Source organism: Aulonocara sp. 'chitande type north' Nkhata Bay, linkage group LG23 (assembly GCF_057382095.1).
Source record: "Aulonocara sp. 'chitande type north' Nkhata Bay isolate Kocher_YH1m ecotype deep benthic linkage group LG23, A_spYH_male_GT1.1, whole genome shotgun sequence".
NCBI classification, from domain to species: domain Eukaryota; kingdom Metazoa; phylum Chordata; class Actinopteri; order Cichliformes; family Cichlidae; genus Aulonocara; species Aulonocara sp. 'chitande type north' Nkhata Bay.
The window spans coordinates 38,621,856-38,636,781 of record NC_141365.1 but is presented as its reverse complement, the minus strand read 5'-3'; positions in this window follow the sequence as shown (position 1 = coordinate 38,636,781).

Here is a 14,926-nt window from a genome sequence, read left to right as displayed (position 1 = left end):
TCATATTGCACTGCTGGAAATAGTTTATTTAAATGCATATGCTGTTTTTTTTTGCAAATTTGCACTATAATATTTATTTTCGTTTTTCCTGCAGTGTATAGAAATTGGTGTATTTCAAAAATAAAACTATGAAGGCACTCAAAATAAATTGCCTGTGGTGGGAAACTATTTTGTGCAACTTTTTTGTATTTACAGTTTTGAGGGATAAGCCTCTTAAATTTCTCTAACTAGAAATATAGGTTAAAAAAACAAAAACGATTTTCAATTTTTTTGTAGTTTATTGCACTTTTTTTTGCAATTTATGTAATGACTATGCACTTAATGCAGACATATTATTAAAATTTAGGCTGCAATGGTTGTATTGATGTATAGCAACTTGAAATGCTCCCAAAAATGGCTCCACGGCATGTAAAAATATAATATCAGCTCTGGCGGAATTTGGTTCTATGGTAGGTCTTAAAGGGTTAAAGAACAATAGAACAATTGTTCTCCAGGTTTTGTTTGTATGTTTTTCTTTTCTTTTCTTTGTTTGTTAAGCCACATAACATTGATCAATAAATCATTACAGCATTCTAAAAAGGCACCCAACACAAGTAATGAATTTAGCAGGAATGACTTTTAAAGTATCTTCAGTACTTTGTTAACGTAACAAAAACAAAGTTGTTTCCATTTCCAAGTTCTTTTGACGAGTTAGGAAAAATGCCAAAGACAACACCGTTTTACAGGCATAAAATGGTTTTGTTGAGTCATTCAGTGAAAAGTTGCCAATCATGACAGAGTGTGCAGCCTTTAAAATAATTGAGGAAACTAGGGACCAAAAGACATGAACAGTATCTGAAAGTACTGAAGACATAGAAAAGAAAATTCAGTAAAGAGCTGACACAGGATCTGTAAGATGCATCTGGCCCTTTAGTCGAGCTATCGACTGCTTGATGAAATACTCTCAATGATGGTATGTCAAAGTAGACAAGAACTGCACAGAAAGATCAGTTGTCAGGGTCGGACGGTGCCCCGACCAGTCGACCTGCCTGTGTGTATATGTGTGTGTGTGTGTGTGTGTTTCCTCTCTCGCTCTGTTTTTCCCTCCAGCTCCGCTGCGGTGTTTACGGAGGTTGCCTAGCAACAAGGGACCTCCGACCCAGAAGTGCAGTTGCCCTGAGATGCCTCACCTGCAATCAATTCTTCACCAGCTGCTGCCTATCATCCACCATCTTGGGCAAGGCTATTTAATGGTGTGGCTGAGCGACAGACAGCGCTGGAGTATTGCACTAAGCCTGCAGTGTTACTTGCCGCTTGCGTTCGCTCAGTGTTCACTGCTCAATGTATTAATCCTTGCTATTGTCTGTGTGCAACTAGGAACTGGGACGGAGGATTCACTAGCACAAGGAAGCACTCGGAGGAGAGACGGGCACTCACTACCATGCACAGTCTGAGCACAGGAGGACGCACCTACTATCATTATTGATGGGAGAGGCGTGAGTTTCTCAAAATGGGCTCATTGAGTCAGCACGGATAAGATCTTGGAGAGGCTACGGCTGCTGTGAATACTCAGAATAAGATCTCTGACTGCAGACTGGATACATCTCGGAAGGGCTAGGTCGGAATAACATCTCTGGGCGCAAATTGGATGACATCTCTGGGAGGCACACTGCCATGAGTTCTCATAAATCGGCTCCTTGAGCACAAGAAATGACAACATCACAGAACGCAAGTATGCCGAAGCTCGCGGCTCTCCAACGGGAGATTGAGAGACCAGTGTTGGACTGTAGAACTGCTTTGAAATTCATATGAGCTGTTCGCACTAAAGTAAAAAGCACCATCACTTCATGCGGATACCCCCTTTGGCGCCAGCTGCAGTCTCAAGGCTGGAGCTGAACAACAACACCCTGATAACGACTGTGTTTAGTCTGTTCCTTCCCATTCCATGCAAGGCAACCTGGGTTGGCTGGAAGACTGTTTACTTAGCCTAGCAGGGCGAAGGAGACTGTCTCAGCTGAACTCTGGACACGCACACACAATCATATACAATGATATGCACACACTCATCCCCCCTTCCCTTTCCAAAAGCCTTCGATGCTTATTCCCTTCCGATGCTGCACCCTTTATCCACCCCTGTTGCTTGTCATGTGTTTCTTTGGTGTATTAAGAGTTTTTTCATGTGCTATGTGCAGAGGTGTTTTTTTTTTCTCCCTGTTGGAGCTCAGTCTGGGGGGAGTTATTTTTTTTCTCCTTATCTTTCCTCATGTGGTGCATTTTCCATTGTTATACCTCTCTGACCTGTCTTCCCCATGTGATGTTTTTGTGTAATGTATGTATGGTCGGAAGGGTAAGATGGCGCTGGCACGGCTGGCAGCCTTAACCCAATTTCCCTCGGGATGAATAGAGTATTATCAATCAATCAATCAATCAATCAATCAATCAATCAATCAATCAATCAATCAACCAATCAATCAATCAATCAATCAATCATTGCACATTCTAACTGTTGTCAACCTTGATTGACTGTATATAAACACACTGCCTTTATTCTGAGCTCCGCGCCTGAGTCCACTCAATCTTCAACCCTGACATCAGCAGCAACAGAGTGCTGATTCTAGATTTGAAAATTTTGATTCTAATCATGTATGTATGGAGGACATCAGGAGAAAGGTACAACAGTAAGTGTCTACTACCATCTATAAACACAGTCGAGGCTCTGTCATGGTTCGATTTGCCTCGTGGAGTTCGGGATCTTATTAAAATCAGTGGAATTATAAACAAAAAGATTTTAATGTCTGTTAATCTGTGCACGCTGTCTCAATTATTGCTAATAGCAAACATTTAAAACATGGTTTGGATCCATGACACCTGTAATAGAATGTGTTACACCTATACATACACGTTTATGCACCCTTACAAATGTATTGTTATATGGACTTATGAGGGCAGACGTGTTTTTCTCATTCATTATATAATCCATAATAACAAGCTTCATGCTGGCTATTATACATTTTTTTGTCTAGAAACATAATTTGTCTCAGTTATCTCCATTAACGACCTGCCTATGACAGGATGGGAAAAGGTACTTTGTCAGGTCAGCGGGGCCTTCAACAACAGAAACCTGCAAATTTCAAGCTCTTTAGGTTTGCCTGCTCCCACATGACAAAGTCAATGCTGCAATCCCTGCATTGGCACATGGCCCAAATGCTTGCTTTCAGATTTCTCTTTAATGACATGACAAGTTAAGTTAATCACAACATTATTGCTGAGCTCACTGTGGGATCCCGCCCTTGGCCCCATACACCTGTCAACAATCAGCGGTCATCACCCAGGAGCACTATTTGATGCTGGAAGACAGATCCTCTCGTCGCTGGATGATTGTACTACACGTTAGTGTTTCTCCCAGCTCTTGTGAACCTGTGATTCGTGATTTGTGTGTGACTTCCCTCTCTTCTGCGACAGACTTTCCTCCCCGTACCTGTGACCCCTCAGTCGTGTGAACATGTGTGAGTTTGGGCAAGAAGACGTGAGCGAGTGTGAGAGAGCTTCCCTGTGATTCCCTGGAGTTTGGATTCCCCTTCACAGTATATATCGTGCACTGTTGCTGTAAATAAACTGTTTTTGGAGACGCCTACCGCTCTGCGCTTGAGTTTCTGCTACTAGATTGTGACAGTTATATTGTGCCATCACTGATGCTCCAAGATATCATTGTACAAAATAAAATGTATTGCACTGACTGGCCCTTGATGCTGGCTACACTGTATGTCATGGTCCTGGGCCATGTGGGCCCAGTATTCTTAGTTCCTTGTATTTTTGTATTTTGTTCCTTGCTTAGGCCATGTTTTCTGAGTTGCCCTGTTGTGTTGTTCCCTAAGTGTTTTCCCTTCATGGCTTTTACCCCCTGTGTGCCCCTCTGTGTATCTGTGAGCCCTCGTCTCTCCTTATGTTTTATTCCATGTTTCCCCTGCCCATTATGTCTAAGTTCTCCCCGTGCTCTCTCTTCCCCCTGTGTGCCCTCTATGTATCTATGAGCCCTCGTCTCCCTTCGTGGTTGTTTCATGTTTCCCCAGCCCGTTATGTCTGTGTTTTCCCCGTGCTCTCTCTCCTCCTGTCTGAACCTCTGTGCACTTCCTGTTTACTTTGTGACTCTCACGCCTGTACATGTCATGTTCAGTTCACCCCGCCCTGTCTCGTTATGATTATCAGTGTCACCTGTGTTCCCCGTGTGTTCCCACTTTCCTCGTTAACCCTCTGTGTATTTCTGTCTGCGTCTCCCTCTGTTCGGCGTCGCGTTCTCCCTCATGCTGTGTGTGATTCCCCTGTGTTCCTTGGTGAGCTTTATGTTAGTTTTTCCCAGTTTAGTTTTGTATTGTTTCTCGTGGCCAGCAATAAAGCTGTGTTTTTTGAGTTCATCCCCGTGTGTGTGAGTTTTGCGATTGGGTCCTCATCCTGCCTGCCACACAGCAAATCATGACACTGTAAACCCGAATGTTCAAAGTAATAGATTAAATAGTGTATACTCAAAGTCTTTAAAAAGTTCTGTTAACTTAAATATGTCAAGTTCGTGTAACATGTTCTTCTTTTTGAGTAAATGAAACTAATAATATTTGATTGAATTGAACTATTTCTATATTAAGTAAGCATCACTTAAAATCATAACTTAAGCACAACGTAACACAGTTAAGTTAGGACATATAAGAATGGTAAAGTCCTGTTATTTTTGTTGTTTCAAGTAGGTAGGATTTAATAATAAACTTAATTTATGTAGCACATGCTAAAATACAATAAAATCTCAAAGTGTTTCACCAAATAAGTAAAATCAAATTGTCTTAAATGCATTAGTGGAAGACAAAATGTATTTATTTTAATATTCATTGTTTTATCAATGTATCCTACATATATATTTTAAATTTTTTCCATAAGTATTGAGCAGCTGCAGGAATCAACTTTTATTCCGAGTTAATCTCTGATTCACCCTCCGAAGCGGAAGGCGGCGCTAATGAGCATTAATACGAAACACAGAAGAAGTAAAGGTATATGGGCGGGAACAGCACCAAAGAGGCAACACCGACGACTGGAGAAAGTTGGACCTAACGGCAGCAACTAGCATCACTGGACTTACAGTAAGTTTTCAATGTTGATATTAGTTTATTGTTAAAATACGAATATTTAGTTGTATTTTGGGTGCGTCTCGAAAAGAATAGCAGAAATGTCGGGTCCGTGTTTTTTATGTGCTTTGCTGCTCTCCCCGAAGGAAACTTTGCACTTGCAGAGCTAGCATTAAGTTGTTGTAATGAGGGTCGCAGGCTGTTTAAAAAGTTAGATACTACTTATTCTAGAGGTAGCGCCCGGTCGCCTAGTATGAAACAAAGTGTTTTAATCTCTCTAAATTTTTAAACCCCCTCTCATGACTCAGAATACTTGGGTCCAAACAAGCCCGTTGTCCCTGCAGTTACACAGCGGAGATACCTGTCTGCAGTGAGAGTGCTTTCAAGCCGTTTTCTTGTTAGAAACACTATATTTTAAACTATATGTGCAGGGTTAGGGTTGTGAAGGAGTGAAGGAGCTCTTGGACCTCTGGCCTGCTCTAAAAATGGAGTCTGAGGTAATATGGATCAGCTCTCTTTAAATTGAAAATTGTAATTCATACTCATGTGGCAGCTTTTTGCTGCTTTATAAACGTGTGCGAGATTCTTCAAATTGAACTGTATTGTCCTTCTGCTGTAGTTGTATGCAGAGTTTCAGCGGATTACAAATCAGAACCTGCCCAATACATTCTACGCTGAACTTGACCGCCATCTTCCTCGACTGATGACCTTATTCAGACAGAAGGTATCAAAAACTGGGAAGACAGTAGATGCCCTGGCTGAAATTCTAAGAATTCACAATGAACAGGTAATAATAGATTGTTACACATTTCATAGGTTGAACTATTGGAACATTGGACAGGTTCAATGATTTAAATGAGCTTTTTGAATTTTGCTATTACTCCACTTTGTGTTTGCTATTTGTCTGACTGTATTAAAGATGTGAACAGGTTATTTGTGGACATATGTTCTGATTTGACTGTTGTTGTTGTTGTTCAGTAAACTCACCAGTATATACAATTCTGTTTTTATCTGGCAATAGGTAATCGATGATATCCACACCAAGCGCACTACCGTTCTCCACGCCCTTCCTGTCTACCTGCGTGAGGATGTCTCTGGATTTTTCAGAACCTGCACTGTGAGTATCCTTAAGTATCTAACAGATACTACTGTGTATATAAACAGTGCATCAAAGTACAAACATGTATTTTGATGCACTGTTTGGACTTACCTTTGTTTAGTCTACCCATACAGTTTCCATGTATGGTCTTTTCTGTCTCCTCACTACGAATGAACTGAATTGGTGTTTTGTTGAAAGTGATAAGATGTTTAGTAAAACATTTTCCTGTGTATTTCCTTTAGCTTAGTTTCAGTCTATCTCACACCACTTGATTCTCTGGTGAATTAGCTGATTTATGTGTGCAGAACATGGATCTTCTGTTTTTCACCTCTTACAGTGAGACTCAGGTCTCCCTTGTAAAAAAGGTACTGGATCTCAATGGGAGTTGGTAAAATGAGAAATTATATGTCGTCTGTTGTATTTCTTGGGTTAGATTGTGATTAGTATCTCTTTTTCATTAATTCAGGACGAATCTGATGAGTTGGAGCTTGATGGTGTTGAAGTGGCCCTCTTCACTGTCATCAGTGACCATGACACGACAAGTCCAGTTCACTACCAACCTGTGAAAATCTCTGTCGTCATTGAAAGTGATGCCGTGGTCAGTCTCCCCAGATTTGGTGAAGCCTTCCTGGTAATGTTTGGACTGATCTATGCACTTTACCTCAGCTACCCCAAAGCCCTGACCAACACTTTAGAATTTACTCAAAAGATTTTACTTGGTCTAGAAAGTGGTAAACTGTCACCCAGGTTACAGACCTTCAAGAATGACTTGGTTATGTAGGAACTCATCTGAAAGGAGGACGCAGGGTGAAGCATTATAAAAGGCTAGTTCAAAGTTCTCTCCTTTTATCTAAATAATGCCTCAAAACGTTATTGCATTACTCTACAGGTGTTAAGCCAATAGGTCCAAACTATACAACGTGCCTTTGTTCTCATTAACATAATGCAAAGCAACACTAATGTTTTGTATGTTTTAATGTTTTTCATAATACTATTTCTAAAACATTGTGGGCTGCGCAAGATGACCTAAATTTCACTGTTTGATACTAGTTAATGTAAAACAAATAGCATTGTAATTCACTCAAATTGCTGCCCTGTTGCCTTATTCAGATATTAGCCAGAGAGCCAAAAGCACATTTTGATATTATTAATTATTATTTTTCATTACTCTGACAGTTTTCCTGACTAAACAATTTTTGGTCTACTTATTTTAATTTATAAATGTTTTTGTTAATTATTTTTAATTTATTAAATTTTTTTTCTTAAAAAATGTATTCAATTTCAACATAGTGCTAAAAGGGAGCAGGCAAGATACTGTTCAATGGCAGATGTTTATGACTTTTGCATATTAAGTTACCGCTACTCAGTGTAATTGAGGCAATCAATTACCTAAAAAATTTTAAGTTTTGTGTCACATGTTTTTAAGTATCAAGTAGTCAACATATTTGACTAACATGTACTTAAAATAATGACAACACAAACTAATAAACATTTGAGTTTTGTTAACATAAAAATGTTGTGGTTGTGTACTTATTTTTTATAAGTTCTGTGAACTTATTCCTTTGAATTTGTAAGCTTAAAACTTTAAGTCATATTAACTGCAAATATTTGAATTGACCGTTCTCAAAAGATACAAGTACCATGTAATCCAAACTTTTATGTTCTGGAAAAATTTGATTTTTGAGTTGATCAACTCAAAAAAATTGAGGCAATCGATTGCCTCAATTTTTTTGAGTTCTGGTAACTTATTTGGGTTTACAGTGTAGTAGAATTCATATTTTGTGAATCTGCTGGGGTAAAATGCAAAAATTCATCTACACCTCTCACTGCCTCACATGCTTATTTTTGATTTGAAAATTGAGGAATTTCTGGCCAACTTCCAAACTTGTTTCAGACATTGCAAAGACCTTATTTAAAATGAGTGCTTATATAATCTACACCAATGTCAGCATCCAAAGCCACAGCTGTGGGCTTCTTCTCCATTCTTAGTTTTCTACCAGTCTAGTCTGCTGCCAAAACATATCTTTTATAGGTAATAGTGGTTATGTGGTGTTCTTTGTCTGCAACACTGCAATCCCATGCTAAAGCAAATTTGTAAAAATGTAGAAGTGGCTTTCTTCTTGATATTATTGTTATACTCTTGTATTCTAAGACTCTTCGGACAGTGAGTTTTCATAGAAAATAACTTGTGCATTTTTTCCCCAATATGACAGAATTAAACATCCAGAGGTCCTCTTTATAAAGATACTATTGTGTATCTTTGTAGACCAGTCTGACTCAGTATTGAACGCTATTACAATGATGTTTGCTATTCACACAAAAAAGGTGGAACCTTGAGAGGTGAAGAAGAGGACAAGACTAGTTTTTCTTTTCTGCTATAGAGAAATGTAAAAGTTGTTAAGAGAAAGTGGGATGTCATATTAATTGGGTCCTTTTTAATTAGATTTTGCAAGTATTTCCTGGACTCAATGAAAATCATTATTATTAAGAGAACCCACCCGTAATTATATAATTGCCTGCTTCTCTTGATTATTTTTTAACTTATTTGCTTCATTGTGGAAGTCTGTGGATGTACGTCATTGTTAAGTGATTAGTGAGCAAAAAGTGACGGATTCACAAAAGATGAACCAAGCGCACAACACAAAGGCAGGTTGTAAAGAAAAAAAGCCAGCTGAATCCACACTGAGGTACGCACATTCCACACAATTTCCCAAATCTTTCCTTCTGACAAAAAAAAAAAAAAAATGAAATCAAATTTATATTGGATTGCATTTGCATGATTTTTGCTTAATTTACAAAAACAATATGTTGACATCATAAATTAAAACACACAATGAAACAGTATGGGCCAGAGCATCCATCCAAAGAAGAGCTTTGAATGTCCTTCAAGAAGCCTATTATTATTCCTAAAGACTGTTTGAGGAAAAAATGACAAGAAAGCTACCTAAGAGAGTTCAGACTGTGCTGAAGAATAAAGGTCATCATACCAAATATTGATTTTTGAGCGTGTTACAAATGTACAAACTCTTTTTTCCCATTACTGTAATTCTATTTATGTTTGCTTGTAACCTCCCAGACTAGAGTGTGAGTGATCTTTGTTGGGTCTTCAGCTTCCGTTATTTGTACACAATCTGTGTGACTGGATGAGTGAAGTTCTGTGACCTTTAAAGATTGTTTTGCACACCAAGGGTCTTCCTTTTTGTCTTTTTGTTTTTTCTTTTCTTCATCTTTTTTCTCTATGTATAGAACTTTTGTGAAAATCAGATGTCACTGTAAGTCACATTTACATAGAAAATATATAGAACAATTTCTGATTACAGAAAAAAAACTACACCATAAGACAAGGATACATATCTCTTCATATCAGAAGCTCTCAAGACTTTAGCTCTTTGTTAGTTTTGAGAATATTAAAATGATACAATGAAAGAACATCAAATAATTCACAATGAATTTAAAAGAAAAAAAAAGACCTTTTTATTATTAATGTTATTATTATTATTATTATTTTTTTTTAAGTTAACTTAAATGAATGTTTTGGCATGTAAGGCGACAAGCTGCTGTGTTCAGTGGGTGGGCCAGCATTGTTCATTCATGATAAATGTGTATTACATGCATGACTGACTCTAAACCGATTAAACATGAGTAGAAAATGGTCGTCGGTCCCAACAGTCAGGCAGTGCCAGTGAAAATCAGGCTGAAGTCCTGAAATGTTAGACCAAGCATTTCTTGAGTTGTTTTGATATTAAAACTAATTTTTGCATGACTACTATTTGTTGCCCATGTCTGTGTTACATTAATAGTTATCTCCCACAGGATGAAAGCTACCTGTTCCAGCTGCAGAGGATCTGGTGGTGTGGTGTGAAGGGCTACTCTTACAAATTAGTATCTGTTCATCTTCCCTAGACATGGCGGGTGCACTGTGGGGTGGGAGAGTGACTTTAGCCAACAGTTCATCCTCCCTCCCTCCTTGTTCTTTCACACAATCCATCACACACACACATAGGAGCGCACAAACATTCTGACATTTGTGATTACAGTGATTACCCAGCGTAGAAATGAAGTCATATTTTTGTTTCCAAATAACAGATTGTCAAAGCAGCAAATTAATCTGCTCCCACCAGCGATGTGAAATAGACATATTATTTTCAAATTTCAATTTATTTTCTTGTGACGGCTGCTGTCTTGTGGGGCTGCCACTCACACCATTGTTTCAGGGTTTTTTTTTCTTCCCTGCTTCTCGATATTGTTAGCAATCAGACAGTGAGAAGTTGCCTCAGTTTGTCAGAAGAGGGTTATTTTCCATAGCTGCCTCTGTTAGAGAACGTAGGTAAATCACATTTATATGAACATGAGCTGTGTGCTTACTGAATTTACATAATTGGCGCTAAATCAGCGAGACCTACCTTATGCATCCTTCTGTTCTGCATGTTCAGGTTGCTGAAGAATCAGGGAGAGCTTAGTTTTTCAAATCTAGGTTGTCTAGGGGGGGAGTTTTAATACCAATATGCAAATCACACTTAATTTTACTATTATGTTTAATTTCAGCTCTAGAGCTTTAGTCTTGGACTCTACCAGAGCTTTCCATAATTTCCAGGTCAAACTAATACACATATGTGTTAAACTCAGATGCTCAGGTCATCCGTTATTTGAAACAAGCCATGTTACCTCTGTTTCCCGTCCTTTTGAACTTTCTTTGACTGGTTGAGTGGGTGGGGCTTTTGTGCTCACAGTCACAGCTGTCCACTTGATATGAACATATTAAACACTTCTGTTCTCTTTGACATCACACAGAGCAAAGGTGTAGAAAAAATAGAAACAAAGCATTTAGAATATAAAGCTACAGTGAAGAAGAAGACCCAAATACAAGACACTGTGAGGCCGAGTAAAATCTGAAGTACATTAACTAGTGAGCAAGTTTGAGTCAGTAAGAGAACCAACAGGGACAGACAAATACATGAGCATATCAGTACCAGTTTTGGGCCATTGCTAAAAAAAAAAAAAAAAAAAAGCAATGTATTACACATTGTTTCATAATAACCAGTCAACAATATCAACCGTCAGCTACAGTGCTACACACCAATATTGTAAAATCTTTATTTTAGTGTTTATAAATGAACACAAAGCAAAGATGAAAACCATCTCAAAGAGACTTTCAAGCGATCGCCGCAGTGATTCTGCTTTAGAAACATGAACAGGCAGAAACATAGGCTACTCATCACTGCCTTTATTACCTTTTGAATTTCAGACTCTGGCTACTGGGCTGGTATTGGCATACACTCAGCTTTAACATCACTCTGGATTCTTGGCTAACTCTGCAGATGTTTGCAACGAGCGTTTTAGTTTGCACTTTGCAATTGTGCTCTTGTCCTTTTGTGGAAAAAAAACATACAAGTATACATGCAAACAGAAATAACCAGATGGGAAAAACAAGAATAGAAGGTATGCTAAGAACTGATGACAGCTTGAATACAAAAAGAACAAGACAACTTGATAAATGGGATTTGATAGCCAGGGTGTATACTGTGATTATTTCCATATATGCTGACCTCATTATTTGAAACTGTGGCCATATTTAATACATAGATTTCATATAAAAGACTGATGTCACCACTTCAGTGTAGCCCATGGGTTAGCTTAGCATCACTAAGCTTGCAACTTATGTGCCAAATGGTAAAGCATACACTGCTTTATGCGCTCCTTGATCATTGTAACAGGGAATAATAATTTACAAAATCTAACTATATCTCATTGTAGTTAATAAGACTTAGAACTAGCAGCTGAGAAAAAGAAGCTTTATGTAGACTGAAAGTGATCCACAATGACATGATGACAAGAAAACATAGAAAGTGAATGACGTTCAGCAATTTCAAGCGACTACAGGCGAGATAATTGTGACACAAAGTGGGCGGGACGTGAAGTGCAGAGTGATTGAAGCAAGTACCTGTGAAAATGACGGAAACTGTTAATTGATATATGATCTGGTAGTAACTACATTAGAGGGTTACCTAGGCAACCAGAGCCTGGAATGTCTGTGAGGTATCAGCCGTCGGCTTCAAAGTCACTCTGGACTCTCTGATCACTTCAGCTATGGTGTCCCTGATGCTCTGCACAGCCAGTAACCTGCCTGGTCTCCATACATCCTGCCCATTATCCCATCCTCAATGCAATGATTAAATTCAAATTCAAATTCAAATTTTATTTGTCACGTACACAGTCATACACAGTACGATATGTAGTGAAATGCTTGGACAACTGCTCGTGACCTAAAGAAAACAAAAAAGGAAAGGCTATGAATAAGATAGGAAATAAATATGAAAAATTAAAAAGGGTAAATTTAACTAGGAAGGAATAAAATATAAATTAAGGTTAAAAATGAAATAAAAGTACAACACAAATTAGAATGAAGGGTAAATTGGGTAAACTGGGAAAGAATAAGATAAAATATATTAATTAAAGTTGAAAATAAAATAACTGTACAACAAAATACACAATATAGAACTATATAAGAATGTATGAAGAAATATAAATAAATATATACACAATAACAGCAGCTGTACAAGTATTAACTGGAAATGAAGAATATAATGTCCAGTGTTGTGCAATCCACATTATGTCTTGTGTAGTGCAAATATGCTTAAAGTGATTTAAGTGATGAAGTGAAAACAATGTCCAGAATGTCCAGTGTGTGTGTAAGAACTGTATGTGTGGGTCAGTATTGTGTGGTGGTGTGATTGAGAGACCGTATCGCCTGCGGGAAGAAGCTCCTCCTCAGTCTCTCTGTGTTGGTCTTCAGGGAGCGGAATCGCTTTCCTGACCTCAACAGAGAGAACAGTCTGTTGTTGGGATGGCTGAGGTCCTTCACGATCTTCCTGGCCTTGGTCCAGCACCGCCTGCTGTAGATTGAGTGCAGGTCAGGGAGCTCGGAGCGGATGGTGCGCTCAGCTGACCGCACAACCCTCTGTAGAGCTCGTCTGTCCTGCATGGTGCTGTTCCCGAACCAGGTTAAGATGTTTCCCGCCAGGATGCTCTCTATGGTGCACGAGTAAAAGTTCCTGAGCACCTTGGAGGGCAGTTGGAAGTCTCTCAAGCGTCTGAGGTGGTAAAGACGCTGACGGGCCTTTTTCACCATGGTGTTGATGTGACAGGTCCTGCGTGATGTGAACTCCGAGGTATTTGAAGCTGTCCATTCTCTCCACTGGGCACTCATTGATGACGGGGGTCTGGTAGTTCCTCTCCTGCTTAGTGCTGAAGTCCACTATCAGCTCCTTTGTCTTACTGACGTTTAGAAGGAGGTTGTTGATTAGTCAGCTTTTATTCAAATACAGTCCAATACATATTTATTAATCACATCTAGTTAACTCAGGCTCATGTTATAGCAGCCATCGTCAAAATATGTGCCGACCTAACAATGTTGTTAGGTCAGTATTTTACAATGATTTCCATAGGAGTCGAAATCACTCTATCGGCGCATCTAGACAGTGGTGGTAGCAATTTTCTTTTTTTTCTTGTTTTTTTCCTCTATGAATTCACTCTAAGATACATAAACCCATTTTAGGAAAGTAATGAATGTTTTACTTAGAGTTAAATGATTCTTAAAATACAAAGGAAGTTTTGTTGTTAAAGCCATTAGGACCTTTTTTTTTTTTTAACTGAGGTCACATACAGTGGGGCAAAAAAGTATTTAGTCAGCCACCGATTGTGCAAGTTCCCCCACCTAAAATGATGACAGAGGTCAGTAATTTGCACCAGAGGTACACTTCAACTGTGAGAGACAGAATGTGAAAAAAAAATCCATGAATCCACATGGTAGGATTTGTAAAGAATTTATTCGTAAATCAGGGTGGAAAATAAGTATTTGGTCACCTCAAACAAGGAAAATCTCTGGCTCTCACAGACCTGTAACGTCTTCTGTAAGACGCTTTTCTGTCCCCCACTCGTTACCTGTATGAATGGCACCTGTTTGAACTCATCATCTGTATAAAAGACACCTGTCCACAGCCTCAAACAGTCAGACTCCAAACTCCGCCATGGCCAAGACCAAAGAGCTTTCGGAGGACACCAGGAAAAGTATTGTAGACCTGCACCAGACTGGGAAGAGTGAATCTACAATAGGCAAGCAGCTTGGTGTGAAAAAATCAACTGTGGGAGCGATCATCAGAAAATGGAAGACATACAAGACCACTGATAATCTCCCTCGATCTGGGGCTCCACGCAAGATCTCATCCCGTGGGGTCAAAATGATCATGAGAACGGTGAGCAAAGATCCCAGAACCACACGGGGGGACCTGGTGAATGACCTGCAGAGAGCTGGGACCAAAGTAACAAAGGTCACCATCAGTAACACACTACAACGGCAGGGAATCAAATCCCGCAGTGCCAGACGTGTTCCGCTGCTGAAGCCAGTGCATGTCCAGGCCCGTCTGAAGTTTGCCAGAGAGCACATGGATGATACAGCAGAGGATTGGGAGAATGTCATGTGGTCAGATGAAACCAAAGTAGAACTTTTTGGTATAAACTCAACTCGTCGTGTTTGGAGGAAGAAGAATACTGAGTTGCATCCCAAGAACACCATACCTACTGTGAAGCATGGGGGTGGAAACATCATGCTATGGGGCTGTTTTTCTGCCAAGGGGACAGGACGACTGATCCATGTTAAGGACAGAATGAATGGGGCCATGTATCGTGAGATTTTGAGCCAAAACCTCCTTCCATCGGTGAGAACTTTCAAGTTGAAACGAGG